General features: G+C 36.6%; 1 protein-coding gene across 1 annotated transcript in view; it reads right to left on the reverse strand.

The window, feature by feature from the left end:
* LOC125234236 overlaps positions 1 to 24771 on the reverse strand; it is a 180641-nt gene that overhangs the window by 53513 nt on the left and 102357 nt on the right. The window contains 1 exon segment of the mRNA XM_048140445.1: positions 3304 to 3334. The gene's annotated coding sequence lies outside the window, so the exon portion shown is untranslated.

The raw sequence follows: 24771 nt of genomic DNA on the forward strand, positions 1-24771 counted from the left end.
GCGTAAAGGACAACTACAGGAGACGGGACCCTGGTTCTTATATGCCACCAGAAAAGTGCTGTGTTACTGTGTTACACAGCAGGTTATGTCACATCCTGGACTGGCAGATCCGGCAAAAACAGGCAAGTTTCGTCAAGGGCAAAGGTGCAAACAGATCCTAAATATACGTCCATTGATAGAGATGGCTTATGAATTCAGTACTTCGATGATCCTCTTCTTCATCGACTATAGCAAAGCCTTTGACTGCATCGTTTTGTCATCAAGCATTTGGTAGCTTTCATTGAATTGAAACTCCGTTGAAAAAGGAAACTGAATAGGCAGAGAAACTTCGAGCCCTTTTACTTTTGTAAAAGGTGTTGATAAGATTACCCGTCACCTGCCTACGGTGAATATGTCATCAGAAGAGCCTGCGGAAGCTGGGAGGGAAGAATCATCATTGGTGCGCACCAAAATAACGAATCTTCGATAGGCAGATAACACCAATTTTCTGGCCGCCAATGAAGCGGAAATGGTTGACAGGACTGGTAAAATGGAACGCATCAAACTGGAAACGCATCTCAAGATTAACCACAGTGAAAACCAAGCTCATGGTGGTGGATTGTGGTAAGTAGATACAACACACAGATGCTCTTAGGCCAGTAACAGTAGATGCCTTCATATACTTCGGCGCAGACATCGACAATACCGGTTCTTCTTAAAAAAAAAAAACAGAACACGCATAGGAATGGCCAAAAGAGACCCAGCTACAAGGATTATCTCCATAATTCTTGGTTCCTGAGAACCGCATATCTCTAGAAAAACCAAAACTGGATTAGTTTACGCTCTAGTCTTCTCCATTTTCATCTACGGAGCTGAGACTTGGAGTCTGAAAAAGGCTGCAACCGCATTGACGTTTTCGAGTTGTGGTGCTAGATGAAGATTTTTCAAATACCCGTACAAATTGCCTTCCGTACAAATGTGTATATCTTACGCGAATTGAAAACCAACACCAGGTTATCAACCATCTGTTTACGTAGAATTTTGGAGTTTTTGGAGGGAAAAAGGCCACAACCTTGAGCAACTAATCATTACTGGCAAGCTTGATGGCTAACGATCCAGAGGTCGCAAGATGGACAGATGAGATCCCTTCCACCCTCTACACCCAACTTCAGAACCGGAACAAAAAGTCAGAATAAAACTGATTCTATTGGGACTTCACGACCCTCAGCAATGAAGATACTAATGCAAGGAGGAGGGGGTCTTATCTTAAAAGATAACCAAATATGTATATAACAATGAGTGAATTTATGGTCTTATCCTTCATTCGGGGTCTAAATTTGGAGTTTATAAAACCAACTGTGGATAGTGATTGTCCACAGTCCACACTTGTTGGTTTTATAGAAATCAGTTTTTTTTAACTTGGAACCCACAATGCAGGCACGCACAGTGCAGGCAACAATGCACGGACTCTAGCCGCTGCAAGAACTCATGCCTGATGATGGGTCTACACGAAACATGTCGGCAGACATACTTAGATACGTTTATGAAACGACAACCATTCATCCCTATTACAGTGGGTAAGATATAACAAACATGTTTTCAATACCAGAATATAGCATAGCAATTACACAAAAAATAAACGTTTTCGTGGAGAAAACGAATTCTTGCAAAATAAAGTGTTTACCAGAAGTATCTACAAGTGTTTATTTACGAAGAAATTGCGACAGAAGTGCTTTTTGTAGTAATTTTTAAGTAAATTTAAATTTCGGTAAAAAACCGGTTTTTGAATATATTTACCGGTAATTTACCGAACCCAAATTTGGCAAAATTACCGGGAAACCGGTAAACCGGTTTACCGGTTTGCATTCCCTAGCCCTAACATATTCTAAAACACGGTATGGGCTCAGATGTCAGATTAGGTACGAATTATTCGATGGATGCTATTTAATCGCAAAGCATCAATAGGTAGGAACCATTAAATAAAGTATTTCTAGGATCTCTAAAACTGTAAAGTGGACAACGTCTAGCCACTTATGTACGTGTATACACCGCGTTACAATTAAAGTTTTTTTCGTCGATAACCATAACGTTTTATAGGGTCGTTTCACGCGTAACAAAGTTGTGGAACTACTTGATTTGGCTGATACGGTTCTTCAGGACCTGTCTTTATTGCTTAAAGAGATTAAAAAGTTAAGATTTTTTAGTTATTAAGGACTATAAAATTATACATTATGCATTTTTCATAGACTTACGGTGAGTGAGAATGGATACCTAGTGTTAATATGCTGATATACTTTTTAGTTTTAAAGCAACTCAATTTTAAGAAATATTTATGATTATAATTATAACAAATTAAGTTCACCTAACGCGGAGCATGTTCTAGGAATTTCATATCGATTAAATAGGATGTCTGTAAGTGTATATTTGATTACTCATTTAAATAAGACATATATTTAAATGTATACAATAATACTTGTGCACCGACATAAATGTCATAGATACCTAAGTATACAAAGTGTCTAGAGTTGGAATAGAATCAGCATCCTCCGTTTACCGGTCGTATATCTATGAATATATCTAATCGAGTCATGGTGGCAAGTGGTGTTAGGTGGTTTTTTAGACTTAGACAAATTAAAATATTTTCCATGAAAATAATTCCCATTGTAATTGTCTCCCATGATTATAATTGAATGTGTTCTTAGGCAACACAGGCAATCATTGTGCATTTCACATTAGAACTATGTACATGCACGACCAAAACAATTAATATCTCCAGAACAGTGATCATTTATCCTGCAACAACTAATTAAGTCTCCATTAAACTATATCTCGTTAAGAATCGCCTGCAGGGACTTATTTATTTGTTTTTGCGTTTTGAGTAACTACATAATGAAAGGGTTGTGAAAAATGTTACTTATAATTTTGCAATATGACGAGTAAAAATAAAAATAAGTATTACGATAATTTCGCATGTAGTTTAGCGTACGTGTAACGACAGCTACCATTCGTTTTGAAGAGGGTAAAATTGGCTTGCAGTTTTGTACGGAGCAGGTGAAATGCATGCATGAATAATTTCTCAAGTAGACTAAAATATACTATGGAAACAGGTAGTATCGCTTAATTCGCTTACGTTTCGAACACTTTTAAATGTCAATGGACGACAATGACAACAATAAAGGATTCGAATCGTAAAAAAGTACTAAAGAATTATAAGTAGGTACGCGATACTAAGTATACCTAATCTGTTTTCATACTCGTAGTTTTATCAATGAGTAATAGTCGCACTAACCGAAAACAATAAATTGTGTAGACTTGAATACTCACTTTTTCAGCAGACAGCGCAAACAGCTTGTTTCTGTAAATAAAAAGTTTTAAATTAGTCTTTTATATAAATAAAATGAGTTGCACTTAAATAATTAAATATTTTATCAAAGTCTAAAAGTCTTTTTGTGTAATTATGTATCTTTTTGTAATTTTTTAGTGTTCAATTTTTTAGTATTCTGCGAATTCTTCGCTGTTTTGTAAATACGTACGCGTACTACCTAATCTACCTATCATAGATGTAATAAAATTATAACACGCCACACAAGATCCTACTCTTCAATCTACCCACTGTTTACAATAGACTCAATGGGTAAATTAAAATCAAAATATATATTTTTGACGTGTCGTATCTAATATTTATGAAATGTTCAATGAATAGAAAAGCTGATTATTTTTGTAGGTGTAGTAGATTAGATTAGATTTAGATTTCTTTATTTCATGATAAAAATTACACTATAAATTTGTTACATGCCAAAGTTATGTTTATCTTCTCATCATGATCGTCGAAAATTACATTATAAATTGATAATAATAAAATGAATATTTTCTCCCAATAAGGATCGTCATTTACAAATACACAAAACACAATAAAATTAAGAAATGAAATAAAATCCGAAGTCAGTGTAATCAAATGCATGCTATCACAAATTCAATTCCATGTACTCATTTACTGAGTACAGAGGGTTATCTAACAAAAGGTTTCTCAATTTGCGCTTAAATGCTTCGTCATATGGCTCATTCCTAAGATCGGCAGGTAAGTGTTCGTAGTAAGTAGGGCCGATGACACGCGGGTTCTTTCTTGAAAGTGCCATGCGACGGGGGACTGTTCTCAGACGGTCGTAGTAGTTTATATTAGTATAAACGCTGATTATTATTTAACATCTTACTGCATGACCATTGTAAAACTATTTGTTTTTAATGAACAATTAACACATATAAGTACCTTCATATACATCCATTCTAATATTATAAATAGGAAAGTGTGTTTGTTTGTCCGTCTTCCATGGCAAAATGGAGCGACGAATAGACGTGATTTTTTAAGCGGAGATAGTTGAAGGGATGGAGAATGACATAGGCTACTTTTTGTTTCTTTCTAACCCCCACTACCCTAAAATGGGGGGTGGGGTGGAAGTTTGTAATATGGAGCATTTCGCAATTTTCGATTTTACCACGAGGGAAGCCGCGGGCAAAAGTCAGTATTTTATATAAAGTGACAAATGTCGCAAACAAGTAACACCACCAAGGCACGTCTGGTTTATTGACCCCATTACTTCAATCACATGTTTTATTTCAGACAAGTCATAAAAGTGACGATTCGCTCTGCTGGGCACCCTAACTTGAACTTAGTTGTTTGAAAGTAATCTTTACTTATGCGAGCCAAGGCAGAAAGTGCGTTGTTTTAAATTACATACTCGTTAGTATCGTGAGTTGATAATATTACAACTATTACAAGTACTAAGTTGGTGGAAATATTTTTTAGATGTATACATATTAACAAAACTTTTTATTACTTCAACGAAGTAAAGATTTTCCTTTATGTTTTGTCTAGATTAGGTACTACTCTAGTAATTCTGGTATGGTATTGTAAGTGGGTGAAGCCTGACCTAAAATACATATTGTCAAGAGGGCGTTGTTACTCTGCAGTCGGTAGTGACCCTGCCTGCTGCGCCGCGGTCCCGGGTTCAAATCCCGGTAAGGGCATTTATTTGTGTGATGAGCACAGATATTTGTTCCTGAGTCATGGATGTTTTCTATGTATATAAGTATTTATATATTATATATATCGTTGTCTGAGTACCCACAACACAAGCCTTCTTTGAGCTTACCGTGGGCCTCAGTCAATCTGTGTAAGAATGTCCTGTAATATTTATTATTATTATTATTTATGTATGGGGTGACAGTTCAGTATAGTATGAAGATAATAGTTCTAATGAAATTCCACAACACGGCGTATAGTCATATATTTCTGGCCAGGGTTTATATTATTGAATCCAGTCATTGATACAGTATCAACTACCCAAAGAGGGCAGCGACATTGATCTCACCGCATCTTCTTTTAATCCTTATACGGGGATACTACATCTGCATTCAATAAGCTGCCCTATCAGAGCGGCTATAAGATATCTTCAACGGCATTCAACTCATTGCATAATTACTGTAAGCAGCTTTAGGAAACGTCACTCAAACTCGAAACGTAAGTGTTTTTTTTTATTCATTAACGAAGGATATTGAACGTAAGCCTCGTAAAAAGCATTTTCAAGCTTGGCTTCGCTTTGATTTGAGATAAAGCAGTTACAAGTAATTTATTAATTGAAATCCATCGGACTATAAAAATGAATTTGATAGGATAATCAGCGTGCTAAAGTTTGATATTTATACTTTGCCAACTATACATATTTGGTGTAAGATCTTCAGATAAATGGATTTCATTGTGTTGTTATGTTGTTCATATATGGTTTAAATAAGAAAAGTTGTAGTAACAAAGTAGCTTTACATAACATTAAGATAATTCGATTACGGGATTACCTTACCTATATGGATATGTAAAAATGGCGTAGATATTAGGTGTTCGTAACAAATGAAAGACATTACAAAATCCCTGACCTGCACGGGAAGCATGGTCGCGCGATAGACGATAAAATATCAAGCCGTCCCTATCTACAAATAGTGCTGGACGGGATTAGTATTTTCTACTCCCGCCTTCTTGGTACTTATTTTATTACTAAACATAAACCTTCTCACAGTAACATTCAATTATCTATAACACAAGTAATAAGTAAGTATTATACGAGTACGGCATACGGCACAAAACTACTTTAATGATGTAAGTGAAACATTACCATTAGACGATTCATTAAAATAATGACCGTTCGTGTCAAGCGCAAGCGGGAAGAAAGCGACGCGAACAAATAAATCTTTCACGAAGTAACTACAAGAACTTTAGTAAAGGCCTATGATTAAAACATAGTTTAGTAAATTGTCTAATAAATGCCCAAGCGAGCTATTGACTTTGTAAGTATACTAAAAGTAGGGGAGTCCAAACGGGGATTTTTGTAGTTACTCGAGCGCGTCAGATCAAGATATGAGGGATAAGTTGCGGTGTGTATATTTATTTACTAAAACAGGACTATTATTGTCCTTGTCACATCAATATACCGTTATATAAGTGTGGTATTTACATATTTACTTAAGCAATCGTAGCAGTCCTTCAAACATTTGATAGAGTAACTGCAATTAGAGAACAATAAGGAAAAATGAAAGTTACGCATTAAAAATAAAATTGCTAGACACAATAAGCACCAGTCCATAATTTCCATATTACGTCGGTCATGACTGCACAAAATGGCATAATTTAATTTCTAGCCATACATAACAACAGTTTAAAACTGTTATTATCGTTTAATCTCGTGTGGGTATCTAGAAAGTTGTAAGTGCTTGGAAAACGATGTAAAATGCCACTTAAGCACTTATTACATGGAGATTTTCGTTGCGTGTAAGGCACGGATTACTCCATCGGTTTCCCGTAAGTGACTTAGATTACTGTTATGAGACTTATGAGATGTATGTGCGACAGGCGCGTAAGATCAATAATCGATTATGCAATGTGGCAGGACATTGCTATGTGTCATATTAGGCAGTCAGTTTCGCACGTCTGCCGGCGTATTATGCTGCCAATTTTATCACTTATCCTCGTGGATCGTGATGTGAACACATCTGTCACTTTCACACTGCCAAAGCGTGACCGATACTTTATCCACATAGATAAGTGATAAAATTGGAAGCATGATACGCCGGCAGATCCAGGTTTATTTTGTACAAGCCCTAAACGTATTTCTACTGGAACGTGGTAACAACGAATGGCAACAGCTACTGTCTATATATGTTTCTCGATAATATCTAGTTAGCCCTTTGATTCCTAGGCGCTGGTCCCTGTGACGTCGCCGGCGCGGACGTCCTGCGCGCGCCGCACATACTAATCAGCTGTTTGCTAGGCGACCAGTGTATTCCCATTACTTAGGTCTTGGTCTCCCGACACGTTTTACATAAATGACGGCGCATTCTTATAAAGTCAACGCTGAATACAATGAGACCGACACTCGCGCGAACAGTCACGCTCGGGTGAGTCAAAGTACCTAACTGTCATCTTGAGATCGATAACAACTTAGGGCGGGTTGCATTGCACCAAACAAACATCTGTCAGCGTTTGCTAAATTTTATTGTATGGGAAGTTATATGGTTCGCTATTGCTGCGTGATGAGTGACGTTGATCAGTCCGCAACAGGCAAGTGAGCATCGGTTCGTTTGCGCAATTGTTTCGCGTTCTTGCTTAGACAAGCAATTACCAAAACTAAGGTCACTGTCCAGCAAATCCATCACATGTTCCGTAGAAGATCTGCAGGACACGACAGACAGGGCAATAAGTGTCGCGACCAAAAAGAAACCATCGACACGAGAAGAAGAAGAAGGTCACTGGGAATATAAATTTGACACTTTTTTAGGGTTTTATGGCATACGGATCACTTTACAACACAAGCTTAGGACGCTACAGGAGCGAAAATGCTAAAATGGAAAGGAGCCCCCCTTTCAATTTGGGAATTTTAGTTAAATATACTAGTGTTATTAACTAGATCTATAGAAAAAAAATTGTCCATTCAGAACAACTCAGTTAAAAGATATTGTGAAAAAATCTTTAAAATCGAGGTTCCGCTCTCGATTGTTTCCTCCTTCAAAACTTAATCAATCGTAACGAAATTTGAGAATTTGAATAAAAATGAAATAATCTGTGTCGGACTGTTTAGTTATTTTGGCTAATTGTTACCAATTTTGAATACCACACCTTTTTTTGCGCCATAATCATGAGGCCGTTTTTGGAATTTTTTAATGGGATCTAGCGTCTTTAAAAATAAGAATATCAAAAAATCAAAACGCTCCGACACAGATAACAATAATAATAATCTGTGTTGAAAAAATAATTTGTTCTATCTTCAAAAACCAGGGAGGAAATAATCGAAGAACGTTTGTACGGAGAATCGACCCCTCCTGTATCGTCTTAATTTATGACATAGGGAAATACCGCATCAAAGTAGATTCACGATTATGAAAAGAATTCAGTTAAGAGCAGACTTGGACAGGCAGACTTTGAAAAAAGTTAGTCCGCTACTAGGTATGTTTATTTCATTTGCTAAGTCTGGTAGCTAACTATAAGAAATTACCAAAAATGACGTTCAAATCTATTATTCAATACGCTCGAAATTCTTCCTGCCTTGGTCAAAGCACAGCCTTACAAAATCAGCACGTTACGATTGACTATAAATTCATCGGTGCGCCGACGTGGGCCGATTGTTTATAGCTCCCTGGAAGAGCGGCGATGGACGGCGTTTTGTTATGTTGATGTTGGCCGATTTGGAAGTGAGTTACGTAATTTGTGTTTTCCTGGACATTGATATGGTCGACAAGGGATTAGGTCTGGCTGGACGTTGAAATGTTAATTTATGCGATTTTAAAATATACTCGGGCACTAATAATACTTTAATGTAGGTACTTAAGTATTTACACCTACCTACTTGTAGGTTAAGCAACGAATGCATTTAGACCAAAATAAATATGGTTTTATTTTTTTATGTTAGCTAAAATGTCAATGCTCCCCGTGCGCAATTGTGAACCCCGGGCCCTGGTTCTTAAAATGATGAGTTGATATTTTAATAATATATTATTAGGGACTCAAGAAAGATAAAGTAATTTTTTCAATAAAACGTCAAGGCAATTACGCTAAATGCGTAATTTTTACCTCGAAGCATTCGGAAGATTATTATCTGGACTACCATCGATCGCATTCCCAGTAATTCGACACCCACGCAAAAGACCGTATAACTGAATTTACGACGGTTTTTTTATTCGTCCCCATGGATATTGGAAAAAAGACAATTCTGTTTAACGTTTACGTGTAAGTTAATGCGTGGGCAGGGAAAACCTGCTTCCATTGGCACCTGGCTGATAGCGCCTGGCTTTTCCAATTTCGTAAAACAGAAGAAATACCTACCTACTTCTTCATTTGAACTCATATTGGTCAATAATTTCATCAAAATACGTGTAAAAGGGTTTAAAGTTATTATCCCACGAACGCTCCGGCTGTGGAATAAGCTCCCTGTCGAGGTATGAACTACAGTATGGGGTTCTACAAAAAAGGAGTGTACAAGTTTCTAATGGGTCTGCAACGCGCATGTGACATCCCTTGAATTGCAGGCGTCCATAGGTTACGGTGACCGCTTTCCATCAGGCGGGCCGTATACCTGTTTGCCACCAACGTGGTATTAAAAAAAACCGGCCAAGAGCGTGTCGGGCCACGCTCAGTGTAGGGTTCCGTAGTTTTCCGTACTTTTCTCAAAAACTACTGAACCTATCAAGTTCAAAACAATTTTCCTAGAAAGTCTTTATAAAGTTCTACTTTTGTGATTTTTTTCATATTTTTTAAACATATGGTTCAAAAGTTAGAGGGGGGACGCACTTTTTTTCCTTTAGGAGCGATTATTTCCGAGAATATTAATATTATCAAAAAACGATCTTAGCAAACCCTTATTAATTTTTAAATACCTATCCAACAATATATCACACGTTAGGGTTGGAATGAAAAAAAATTTCAGCCCCCACTTTACATGTAGGGGGGGTACCCTAATAAAACATTTTTTTCCATTTTTTATTTTTGCACTTTGTCGGCGTGACTCGTATACATATTGGTACCAAATTTCAGCTTTCTAGTGCTAACGGTTACTGAGATTATCCGCGGACGGACGGACGGACGGACGGACGGACGGACGGACGGACAGACAGACATGGCGAAACTATAAGGGTTCCTAGTTGACTACGGAACCCTAAAAAAAGGTACAAAACATAATCTTACAAAAAAAAAACAGGAATAATCGTGTTAAGTTAAGATTTATGTATAGGTACATAAATCTTTACAGCAATATTGCTTAATAAATAGTTCATTGAACTATGTGCTTATAAAACGATCATAACCTAGCCTTTCAATCGTTTTATGACCACCTAACATCCGTCTTTGGCACAGAACATGTAGCTGTTCTGACCGATTATCTGACCGTGTCTGAATTCAAATCTGCCATAATTATTCATTGCTATTGACTGAAAGCGTTACTTGAGATATAATGATATTTATGTAGGTTAGTAAATACAGTTAGGAATACGTTCAATAGTTTATTAGCAAAAAGTTTAGTGAAATACTTACTTATGTGATTTTGTATTATACCAAAGACATATGTAACTCCGTATAGTATAGACGGATAAAGTCTAAGAAAAAAACGTACCTCAAAGCCTTAGAGAAAAAGGTACGGTGACCTAGATGGCGTTACACCTTTGAGGAACGCTCGGTTAGAAGGCGCTAATATTAATATTTGACATTTTAACACATATCAATATGCGCCAAATTGTCAAAACTGACGAGGTTCAAAAGTTTTAAGTATAGACGGATAAAGTCTAAGAAAAAAACGTACCTCAAAGCCTTAGAGAAAAAGGTACGGTGACCTAGATGGCGTTACACCTTTGAGGAACGCTCGGTTAGAAGGCGCTAATATTAATATTTGACATTTTAACACATATCAATATGGGCCAAATTGTCAAAACTGACGAGGTTCAAAAGTTTTAAGCTTGAGTCGAGAGATGGCAGTCTATGCACTGTGATTACATATTTTACTTGGACAGTAACTCTCTATAATCTGTGTCTGCGGTATTGTGAGGTGATGGACGAAAGGTGATCGTATTTTATATATGTTTGTTTCTTTTGTTAATCACCTAATAATATCTAAACTGAATTGTACAATGCTTTGGTTTCGACTATAATGCTGTAAATTATGTTTACAATAAATAAATAAATAATACTCGATCCTCTTTGATTATACTAAGGTCAACCAGGGTGTTTTCGTCTGGTGGGTGAAATGCATCTTTGAAAGCTATCTTCTAAACGGAACATTTATTTATAGAACCATTGCAACCCTCTACATTCGAAATATGGTAACCAAACTTTCAATTCATGGTCCTAAAATAAAATATCATAGTTCTAACACATTCCTCCTAAAAAGACTTCAAAAGACGCAACCAAACCACCAAACGCACCAAACTAAGCTTTCTGTTTAGCCCAATGGTTGACTGGTAGAGAATGCCTCAAGGCGTTAAGTCCGCCATTTGTACTCTTTTTTTGTAAATTTGTGCAATAAAGTTTAAATAAATAAATAAATATCCCGGTTGACCTTACACAGATTTTGTAATCAACAAATGTGAACGAATGTATGAATAAATTCTATATTTTGTCCACTTCCAGAAAAAATCGAATCGAGTTTACTTCCCTGTTGCGGTCCCACATCCTGCAAGCTCCTTGTGTGCATCAGCTTTAAGCTTTCCTCACAAAAGGCGCTAAGTTCGTTCAACTTGAGAGGCACTTATTTCGGAAATGTTACGTTTTGTTTACTTTTACACGTATAAATAGAACCTTGTCCCGAAGAAAGGTTATTACTGAACGAATGTGTGAAACGAGTTACGTCCACAAGGCTTTCCTTTGAGACTCGTGTCTTTGTTTGGCGCTGGAGTAAAAGATGGTAATTATTTCGACACCTGTTAAATAGTTAATAGGAACGATATTGCGGCACTTATAGCGGAATATTGCGTCAGTCTTTATATATAGTCAGACAAAATTTCAATTTAATTTTTTTAAGAAATTAATGTAGAAATAAACCTGCTGGCATAAAAGTGTAGATATATTTTGATACCCACGTTAAAATCTTCCTTGCGTTATTCCAAGCTTTCGTTACGTTACGGCTCATGGAAGCCTCGATTCCTCCCGGTAAATAATCCCAGGAATTATCACTGAATGTACAGTCCTAATTATTATTAATTTATTTATCTTTTCTCTTAGGCTAGGCTTTTTTACAATATGAGTATAAAAGTAAAATAAAAAAAAAAGACTTACGAAACATATAAACACATTATAAAAAAACTAACCTAGGGTGCCGCCAGCAGCGGGGCAGGGCCCAAGCTGTCGGTGGTTAGGGCTGCAGAGAGAGGAACCGTCGGACTATCCGCGCTGTGTCCAACATCAACGCCTTCTGCATCTGACCCTCGATACAGCCACCTAGCGAGAGTCTCTTAAGATGTTGGTCGAGACTCTTCGCTATAAGACCGTATAGTTATTAAAATATACATATATTTATTATTCAGTAAGGCGCTCTCCATGGACACTAATGATACTATGTAGACTACGATATTGATGTTCTGTCAGGTCGTTTTCACATTATCCGATCCGATATCGGGTGTCGGACCGACATCCTACACCCGATAATATATATTGGCCACAGCATCTATTGTAGATGTTTGTTGCGGCGCTTGTAGGTTTACGGGGGCTTGCATCTTTGTTGATGGCTATAGAGTCCTATAGCAGCGCGGCACTTCTTGCCACAACGACCACACACAAAACGTGAGTCTGCAGGGGGTGGTAGCGCTCGACGAATGCTTTTCTGTTTTAGATTTTCTAGCCAGTTACTATCATGTTGCGATATACCGACACTAATGTCATGACGCCATTCAGGTCTCATATCGGCACGTTTCTCCCAACCGTCAATCTGGATACCAAAACTGTTCATGTCTCGCTTACAGGAATCCTTAAAACGTAGGGCAGGACGTCCGACAGGTCTCTTTGCACCCGCTATTTGACCTAACAACACTTTTCGCGGTAGCCTCTCAGGGTTCATACGATATACGTGACCGAGCCAGCGAAGTCTTCTTTGTTTTAACATGGCAAATAAGCTGCAACTATGCGTCCTCGACAGCACTACCTCATTGCTAACTTTATCTTTCCATGTAACATCGAGTATAGTCCTCAGGCAGCGCATGTGGAAAGCGTTAAGCTTCCGTTCTTGTTTCGCATATGTAGTCCACGTTTCTGATGCGTACAATAATACACTTAGGACGCAAGTCTGGTACACAAGGACTTTGGTGTACGTAGTAAGCATACGGTTTCTCCATACGCGCGCAAAAAGCTTTCCGAAGACAGTTGATGCTCTGCCTATCCGAGTATCTATCTCCTTGTCGTTAGATAATGACTGGGTGGTAGTAGAGCCAAGGTAGCAGAAATGATCCACCACATCGAGTGCAACCCCGTCGAGCATGATTTTTGGAGACCTATTTACGCCTTGTACCATAATTACTGTCTTCCGAGTATTCACGCTCATCGAGAACAAATAACAGGCATAACCAAATCGCGTCACCAGCTCCTGAAGTTCCATTTCAGAGTTCGCAACTAGTGCAGCATCATCAGCATACAAGAGTTCTCTAGCAATAACGTCAAGGCGTTTATTTCTTGACTTGAGAAGACTAATATTGTACAGTTTACCGTCCTTTCTGGTATGAAGATGCACTCCAACGTCACAATCACCGAAAGCAGTCAGAAGCAGTGCCGAGAAGAAGATATTAAAGAGGGTAGGTGCTAACACACATCCTTGTCTGACCCCACGATTTACAGAGAAAGGCGCCGACTTTTCACCGTCAAATATAACTGAGGCATTCATACCATCATGAAAGGATCTAATAAGTGTCAAAAGCTTTGGAGGACATCCAATTTTGCGCAGTACTTCGTACAGACCTTCTCTACTCACGGTATCAAATGCCTTATTAAGATCGATAAAAGCCATATAGAGTGGTACATGATGTTCACGACATTTTTCTTGTAATTGCCGAAGAGTGAATATCATATCATTTGTCGAACGACCAGCTCTGAATCCACACTGTGACTCAGGGTAGATATGAGCGGCTAAGGAGTTCAGTCTTCGCAAAACCACTCTCGCAAATGCCTTTCCTGCAATGCTCAACAAGGATATACCCCTGTAATTGTTACAGTCTCCTCTATCTCCTTTACCTTTGTATAGAGTAATAACATCAATTGCTGAATTAGTAAAGATCGGTTGCGTTTCTTCCCCCTTTTCACTCTTTTGCTGCGCTGTTGGGATGAGGGTACTATTCCGCAGGATATGAAGGATACACCCGATAAACGCTTCCGATAGTGGCGGATGTCGGTCCGATAAAACACATTGTTCCAAATCAATGAAGTATGATTTTGTATCAAAAAATATTTTTATTTTTTTTTATATTTAATAATTATACGCACTACATTTCAAATATTTTATTGTAAAATTTAAATAATGATCATAAAAATACTCAAGAGTGGCAGCTAAAATAAATAATTTTACATTTAACTATACCTATCTACTAAAAGATGAAAAAAATAGTATCCGCAATTCGGACCAATGAATACCAATCTTTTTTTTTCAACAGAAATTCATCATTAACAACTGTTTAATAGACGCCATTTTTGTCACGCACACTACTACAAACGTATACCTACATTATATACGCACACATACAAATATTATCGGCCGACAGCTGGCGGGGGGTCCGGCATGCCAAAAATGTCGGAAGCGTCCTGCCGATATCGGCAGTTCGATGGTGCCTCGGACAAAAACTGTCGTAGTATAGTGCCATCTGTATTAAATCCGCAATTTTTGCGTTTTATATCGTTTTTTAGTAATAATGATCTATCAAATACATAAATAAAGACCTGGGTGGCTAGCCGAATGGCACAATCGCTCACGAAACGAAGCGCTAGTAGATATCTATCTCTATCGCGCTTGCGTATTGGCGCGACAGAGCCAGCGGCGTATCGCTTTCGTTTGGCGTCGGAGAAATGCCATTCGGCTACGGGGCCTGGAAGCGCATAAATCTTACATTTTACATCCTTCCTACATCCGATATCGGATCGGATAATGTGAAAACGGCCTAAACGCTCTATGATATCATGGAAAATACTAATTACCTATGTAAAGATAGCTGAATGGCATTTCGTACCTTGTAATTATTAAGATCTTAATAAAACAACGTAACAATGCTTAGCTATCACACTTCAGCATTTACAACAATAGTGTCATAGTGCTCATAGTGTTATTGTGCGATGGGAAACACATGTAATTAAAATGTATGGATCAATAGACTTTTGATAACTTACTGTGAACGGTGAATTTATGTATTGTTGAAGAACAATGCATAAAAAATATTATTTTTGTAGAATTCTGTGTGTTTTGTTTAGAACTGCTATTATGGTGAAGGTCTGTCACGAAGTTAGCGATTGTTTCCTGATATTTGATAAATCTAAATGAATAAATTATACTCTGTCGATTCTGTCTTTAAAAAAGTTCTACCTAGTCTAACATGATCTACAAAATATAGTATTTTAAGACGTGCAAATATTACTTTGCTAAATTGGCTTGAGAATGAGTGAGCGTTATTAAAAGAATATAATAGAATATATTAAAAATACACTTTTGCCTTAAACGTATGAGGGCGATTCTCAGGGATGACTTCGGTGCCTGATTTCGGTGCTGATTTTTATTTACTACTTTATTGATATGTCGGTCAATTTACTAAAATCTAGCCAAAATATAAAAAATATTGGTGGTGGAGGCCTTCATTAGAACCTTATAGTTTGTAAGAAATCTGACATTTTAAAATCACCGAAATTATGTATGGGCACTGTAATCAATTTGCCCCACCGAAATATTTTTTTTACACATTATTCCACATTTCAACTTAATATGTAACTTATTACTCAATTTATTTATATTTTTCATTTTAATTCGATGACAGGTCATGTGAAAAGTCTCATAATCGCGCAATTTTACTAAATTTAACATGGTAATGTGCTAGTCATTATCGAGTAGAGAATTTTGTACCCATAGTATGGCTTAATTTGCTTCGAAACATAGTTCTATGTTTTTACAAAGTATATCCTACTATTTAAGTATGAAATGTTAGAAAATAATGGACAATAAACCAGTTTACAACGTGGCAATCGAAGTCGGTGGTCACTTTTTTTGATATCGGTGGTCAAAAAATCCACCGAAACCACGGAAATCAACTCCACTGATATCAAATTTTATAGCTTTTTTGGAATAACTTCAATAGCATGCATGATACAGAGGAGATGTCATAATGACGTAATAACATACATTCAAGGATTTATTAGTACCTTACATAACGACAAATGCACCTAAACTGTGGGAGTAAATTGATCCACCGAATCTTAAAAAACATGGGACCAAACCCAGCGAACGACTGAAAAACCTTCAAAAAGTCCCCTTTATAAAACGGTACTTCATCTCCTCTACAGTGAATGGTTAAAACATAGCTAAAACATACTTTATTAATGCCTCTGTGTCCCTGATCTACTAATTTCTAAGAGTACTGTCATGTATAAAAAATTACACCGAAATCAGTCACTAAGCCCGGGACACATAGTAAATTTGTCTTTACTCGATGCTAGCTAACATATTATTTTTATACGGAAAATATGATAGGTTAACTAATACCTTATACGTGAATATCTATAACAGCTGCGAACAACAACTCCATCTTGAGTTATGATTTTTTGTTTTGCAAATTCTGGGTGCGGGACACGCCCACCGACGGTCATTTTTCGCATTTAATATTTTATTACTTATATTATACAAATAATAAATAAATAATTGTATAGTGTACCAAATAGAACAGAGGCTAAAGATTATGCCTGATTTAATTCAGATTTTTAGAACAGTCAGTTTTGACGTTTTTTGCCTCGGACACGTAAAAACGCGCCTCCTGAGAAATGCCCATGAACACTTTTACTCAACACACTCAAGAAAATGAGTAGGTAATTTAACTAATTTCATAATTTCTCCGCGTCGCAGATAGATGGCGTTGAGCGTCCGTGCATAATAATGAGCCACTATTGTTCATATCGTACGACGCGCATTTTAAACAGGAGATAGCATTTCTTTGAAAGCATACATACTTGTACGTTTATAAAATACAGTAAGTGACAAAATATTGAGATGTAAAATTGGTCTTTATAATTATGAGGTAGAGTAAATCTTGTGTATACTTGAGAGGAGCGTGTTTCAGAGCAAAGTTCTTATGAAGATGTCTTGTCAGAGGAAGAAATTTAAATATAATGGAATTACCGGGTCTTATTTCCTTACATTTATGTTTAATAAAACAAAACAAGCTGTTCATAATGTTGATATATTTTCTTAAGTTACAACTTTACCTTACCTACCAACCAGGCTAGTAAAAAAAAAAACTACTTTACCTAGAATGGTTTATATTTTAGCTCGCAATGGATTTAGTATATTATGCATCAGCCGGTCTTTATGAGTACATTGAATATACCTAGGGCATGTTTTGTCAACATGGGTAATATTTTTTTATATCGCCTCAGTGGAAAACAAGCATACACCATATATATAGCAAAGCTGTCACCGTAACTTAATATGGACGTCTGCAACTCAAGGGGTATGACATGCGCGTTGCCGACCCATTAGAAACTTCAGAAACTTGTACACTCCCTTTTGCTGTGTCATCATCATCCTCCTTGCGTTGTCCCGGCATTTGCGACGGCTCATGGGAGCCTGGGGTCCGCTTTGACAACTAATCCCAAGATTTGGCGTAGGCACTAATTTTACGAAAGCGACTGCCATTTGACCTTCCAACCCGAAGGGTAACTAGGCCTTATTGGAATTAGTCCGGTTTCCTCACGATGTTTTCCTTCACCGAAAAGCGACTGGCAAATATCAAATGTGCCTTTTGCTGTGTCTTATAAAGTAAATATACCTAATAAATGTCTGTAATAATGTAAAGCTATCGATTAGTCTCATAAATCCTCCTGCCTAACTCTCATAAGCCTCCTTATGTGTGTTCGCCTGTACAGTGGGTTGTGTTCTGAGGAACTGTTTGAAATGATGCCATGAACATCCACTTTTCATCATCGCACCGCTCGCCATCGACAGGGTGCTCATCCACACACCCTGCAACCTAAATAGTCGCGCACCGTGCGGTTTTCAGAGGAATTTCCTCCCGCGGACGCTCCGGTTGTGGAATGAGCTCCCTGCCGAGGTATTTCCGATGAACTACAGTATGGGGTTCTTCAAAAAGGAGTGTATGTTTCTAATGGGTCAGCGTCCATAGATTACGGTGACCGCTTTTCACCAGGCGGAGCGTATATGTACCTGTTTGCCACCGACGTGGTATAAAAAAAAACTCTTAAATGTCATACTCTAGTGAAAAATAACTCAAAATTATGTAATGTTCTCCCCTGACTGCATGTATTGCTAGTCCACCGAGGTAGGTCCAGCCCGCATCCATTATCTGGGATGCATTTAAATGGTAAATTGCAAGTGACCGGCCAACCCGTAACGTATTAGCGTGCCATTAGTGCACAGATGTAGGTATAAACTTTGTTAAGGATTTGTACAGTCTGACTGAACATTAGTGTCAATAAAATTTTAAATTTCCATGTACTTATCAAATTTAATAAAAAAAAGAAAAAGAAAATACATTTTATGGATTTCTTCCACAAACATTCAACTTAAAAATAAACTTATACCTAATAAATAATACTAAGGGCCAGTTGCATCAACCCGTCTGTCACCGTTAAAGCGTTCGTTAAATTTTATTGTATGGAAAGTTCCATAAACGTCTGCTGCGTGACGATGATCTGTCTGTCAAATGTGGTTGATGCAACTGGCCCTAAAAGGTGAAAAAAGAAAAATAAAGTTATAAAAAGAAAACTCCGTCTAGTAACTCTTAATGCGGCATCGATCCAATGACGCTTTCAAAATATAAATATTGTTGTGAACTAAAAATATTTCCGATAAAAACACTCAACATGATCCAATTCTTGGAGAGGACCGCAATCCGACTGCAATATATATCAGAATCAGAACCGCTTGCTGACTGCACCGTTTCTAGAAATTGCTGGCTCCATTTTATATAAATACTTGTGACGTAGCAATTGTAATATATCTCTAAAATGTTTAGTTTACCCAGTTAAATTTTGTATTTAGCGATTTGTTTGGTTATTATAACATACAGGTAGGTACATATTATTTACAAAGCCTTGTCCAAAATCGGTAAACAAAGAACCAATCAAAATTTAAAGGCGACCTACATACAGATTTGTAAAGTACAATGTAACTCAGTTTACAACCTTTAATGCCCATTTTTAGTAAAGTCATAAAGAGTCAAACATTTGAAAATGTCTTTATATTTAACAGGGAAAGTAACATAACTGGCAATACTTTCTTAATATAGATAGCCATTTACTTTTTTATTAAATAAGGATTAACACTTTGTTTATGTAGGTATTCGTTGCGGTGACATTGATGACATTGGATTTCCGGTTTTGTGACATGAGTCATATGTAGATATTATTTGTTTGGGATATGTGTATTATGCTGACACATTGTTTCAATTGCCTTATGTTTGGTTCGATTAAAATACTCTTGGTATATGTAATGCTAAACCCCAAAAAGCGCAGGTATATGAAGGTGTACCTACCAACATACGCGCTCATGCGCTCAGAAATTAAATATTCGTAATTTTTAGAAAATAATTATTATAGATAGACCTCGTCTCATATAGTTATGTAATAAAATGATTCATATAAATATTGTCAACGATACCATTTGTGCAAAGCGATTTGTTGAGCTAGAACAGCATATTTCTCCCAGTGTACCATAATCTGCATGTAAATTATGAACATTATGGTAACGGCCTGCGTGCGATGGGCGAGCATTACTTAGGGCGTGGACGACTCTCATTATTGAGAAAAAAAGATGGGAGTTCGTCCCAGGCATCTGTGAAGATTTAGATCAAGTGACGTCAACCACAGAACTAGATTTAGATCGAAGAAACAAGTTCATATATTTATTTGTATAGGGGCCGAGCGTGTCAGATTTTGTACTGAAGTTGTTACTTGCCTGTGATTTTAAATATGTCCTAGGCCTTTGAGGGTTCATAATTTTTGTGTTGTTGCAATTAAATATCACGTAACAAGGCATTTTAAATGTTTTTGTTTACTTGACTTTAACTTACAAAAATTGACGCCCGAAAGCTGCAAGCTGCGAATAAAGACAAACAACTCGGTGGATTTTACTGAATTCATTTGACACGATAAGTAGATACGTTTGCTTGATCTATGGTATAAACGGCTAATGGTATATTAATCATAATTGCGACTCATATTAAAAAAAGTAAGAGCCCTACATATTCTTACATAAAGAGGTTTTTACACAAACAATAATTTTTATATTGAAGAAATTCAACCATACTTATTTAAAAATCAATGACCCAGACAAACTAGACAACCTAAGGCAGATGAAATAGCTAGTACTATTCAAAACTATTAATCACACCACACAACATAACATATTTACATACATTTCTCTCAGATTGTATGCACCGAAACATAAATTGCTTCTATCTCCGTAGCTAATCGTAATCCGTATCGGCTGTAATAACTATATGTATGCCCATGCTACATTGTACGTGAGTTATTCCTAGCCATATTAAATACCTAAGTTAGCTTTATATGTAGACAAACTTATAGGGTGATTTGCATAGCTGAACCCTGAGACTAAGGGCCACAGACTACACAGACACCGCGATATGAAGAGTTTACTAAGAGCCCGTGGTCACCAGACAATATGTATGTATGTAGGTACAATTTTATTAGTAAAATAGGTATTACGATTTGAGCAACGCAATTGAGTAGCATCTTACATTACATTGTATAACAGCCCAGGTTCAACCCTAAAACTTTTTTTTTATTCCAAAATTATACGAGTGCTGGTGAACATTGACGCAACTGCATTAAGCGGTTGTGTTCTAGGGTTGCAAAAAACATGACAAAAAATCCTGAAAAAAATTTTTTTTCTGGAATATGTTTTTTTTTGTAAAGTACGGAATCTCAGAACTATTTCTGGTTTTATAAAACTAACATTTAGTAGTCGCTATTTACTGTTGTTGCCAACCGTTGCCAACCACCGCCCGAGGCGAGGTTCCCAAATAAACGCTTGTTTACTTATATTACTTTGAACAAAATTTATTTAATTAAAAAATCGACATGACACTGGCAAATCATTAGGAAGCCAATAAAAAAAAAGTACTGAATGTCTATCGAATTAAAATGTACGTTATTGTTATTGAAACGTTACAACTCACGTAAAACCGTTATTGTCTTATTATTTGTTCATCTGAAAAAATAACCATATTTCGAAAAATAAACAATGATGCTCGGTTTTGTTTCATAATTAAAAAAAAAAGACACTTATTTTTTTTTTCTATTTGCAACCCTATTGGGGTCCCATACTAAAATACTACGGGAAGGTCATATGTGTGGTGATTTTGAGTCGAGTTGGCTTAAATGCTCCATCTAGTAGTTGATGTATTGTGGTCTGTGCTACAGGCAAAGCGGGCAGTGCAAGTAGAAAGCAGGCTTTTACCATGATCTCCAAATATGTACGATTCAATGTAGGTTCAGACCTGTCCACTCTTGACAGTTTTATTATGACGCTAATCGCTTGCGTTTTGGTTTAGGACCTAGATCGATGTGCATTAGAATATCTCTGTAACCAAGAAGTATGGCTGAGCGGTTTAACGGCAACGGCCTTTGTTTAATGTGATGTCGGCACGCAGCACACTCGTCACATTCTGCATATTTGTGATTGCGACTGCAACTGCATATTTTACAATAGTTTTGATAATATGTGTGACAAACTAACAATGTTAATGTAGTAAAAACATCTAATAGTGTCATATATGACAAATATCAGAACACTTCTATTGTTCTGAGTGTTCAGGTATTCTCAAACTCCGCATGTACCTACATGGTGCTACACTAGGAAACTGAATAATTTTAACCACGAAATTCAGAGGCCCAAAAAGGAAAAAAAAATAGATGCAGATAAATAAATTTAGCTTAAAAAATTTTGTTAACTGTTTTTGAATTAGGTATTTTCACAAAAAAAGTAAATATTATTCATATAGCACTTAAAATTTTAACCTTTTATTTCTAAAAATCTGATTTTTGAAGGATTTACTTCTAACTTTTTGATACTTTATCAATGAGAATAGTGAGACTATTCTCCATAATGGCATCAACGCCGTTAAAATGACCCTTTGCAGTGAGCAATAATGGGAAATATTTTTATTTTCAATTGGTAATCTACTCTGAAACTAATTTATAAGGGTAAAATGGAATCAGGAATACGCTGTTAAAATTATTCGGTTTCGTTATGTAGCACCGTGTATAATCGCGACTGTACAAATACTCAATAAACAATGATAGTAGATATAAATAGGAAATTGCAATGCAACATTCTCATGAAAATGAACTTTTTATGTAGGTATACTAGATTTTGCCCGCGGATTCGCTCGCGTTAGAAAGAGACAAAAAGTAGCCCATGTCACTCTCCATCCCTTCAACTATCTCCACTTAAAAAATCACGTCAATTCGTCGCTCCGTTTTGCCGTGAAAGACGGACAAATAAACAGACACACACACTTTCCCATTTATAATATTACTAAGTACTAAGTATACTAAGTACTAAGTATTATATGTATATATAAAATTAAGCATCGCATTTAAATAACAATTTGAATGTAAAATAAAACTACGTGTATCATTCACTGATTATATTAACCTGTAAATGGGACGAACTCGACGAAGTTTAAAAAAAAAACATCCACTAGAAATTCTTTTATACTCTATAGGTACGTGGAACGAAATGGAGTGTGGAATGTTCTTTTTTTAGTACTAAAGCTTTTATGAAGGGTATTAGTCATGTGTCTTTTATCCATAGTCCTTACGAACGCAGGCGCAGAGCAAAAGGTTCGGTCACATTTCGAGACGCCACGATAGTTTAATAGTTATTTGTTATACGAGGGGGCAAAGTTGTATTTTGACGCCGAGTGTGGAATTGAAAAACGAGCAAGTGAAAGGATTCTATAGTTGAACCACGAGCGAAGCGAGTGGTTCGAGAATAGAATCCTGAACTTGCGAGTTTTTTAACACACGAGAAGTAAAATACATTTGCACCCGAGTGTAACACAAAACTTTTCCCCTCACTATAGCGAGGAAACTACACCGCAACAAATGCGTTTATCACTGCTTCCAGTAGTTCCACAGGTGGTAAATTATCTTTATTACTGGGTTCACCTACTTTTATCAATTTTAAAGCAGTTAATTTGACTTTATTCAAGGTCAAATTACTTTACCCACTAGTGGATAAAACGCGTTTTTACCCGCTGGTATTAAAGGACAAAACACGTGTTTCCGAGCTAGTGAGGGGAAAAGTAACTATATCAAATAAAATCATATAAAGTAATAACATAACATAACATACAATCACGCCTGTATCCTATAAAGGGGTAGGCAGAGCACATGAAACTATTAAAGCTTCAGTGCCACTCTTGGCAAGTAAGGGGTTGAAAGAAAACGAAACTGTGATATAAAGTAATATATATAAAAAATTAACTTTCAGCGTTAGCTACCGATATTTTTGAAGTCGGTGCCAAATTAAAAGAAGGTCTCATACTTTTTATTTTATTTTGTTTATTTTAGCCTACTTTTATAAATACCTGAACACGAAAAGAGAAAAAAAAAGTAAGTTCGGCATCACTAAAATGCTTCTTGGAATTTGAGTTGCTCTGATACAAATATTAGCGATGTGAAGAGTAGTACAATAGAGATGTCTACTTTTTACCTTTTTGTTTCGGAGGAGATTTTGAATTTTTTTACCGCTTTGTTATAAGACCTTATTAATATAATCGATTTGGAAATAATGATCATCGGAAAAAACAATTGCACAATCACGCAATCAGAACTATTTCATATATAATACATACATCGTTACCTGGACTGTTTTGTTTCCATTGTAGTTTTTCTTCAAATATATTTTACTTTCGAATACATACCTGAAAATAAAACAATGCATATTAATTTTCTGATTTATTAGTTAGTACAGCACAGCACATTACGAGTACCTACATGCAATAACATTTGTATTAAATAGTTATGTGCTATTTGAATGTTTTTCTTTCCGCGTTGCGTTATAATCATCCAATAAATAAGTAATAGGTACCTATTTTTTAAGAGAAACTTACAAGATAGGAAAAATATTCCTTCCTCTTAACGCCGTGTTTTCTGTAATTATCTATAATATTTTTCCCTCAAAATTGTATTTTAATAAAACACACTACTAACTAGCAGAATAAAAAAACCCTTTAGTAATTAGATCATTTTGGTTCTCGAAAACGAATTTCGATGTTAAGTGGTGTGAACAGACCCTTATGCGTATAAAGTCCTTTTCAAAAGATTACTTCAAATAGATTAGTCAGTATGGGGTTCTTCAAAAAAGGAGTGTACAAGTTTCTAATGGGTCGGCAACGCGCACGTGACACCCTTGAGTTGCGGGCGTCCATAGGTTACGGTGACCGCTTTCCATCAGGCGGGCCGTATACCTGTTTGCCACCGACGTGGTATAAAAAAAAAAAAAAATGCACGGTAATTACACCAGCGGTCATTATCTACCAGCCCCC

The sequence above is a fragment of the Leguminivora glycinivorella genome, chromosome 2 (assembly GCF_023078275.1).
Source record: "Leguminivora glycinivorella isolate SPB_JAAS2020 chromosome 2, LegGlyc_1.1, whole genome shotgun sequence".
NCBI lineage: Eukaryota > Metazoa > Arthropoda > Insecta > Lepidoptera > Tortricidae > Leguminivora > Leguminivora glycinivorella.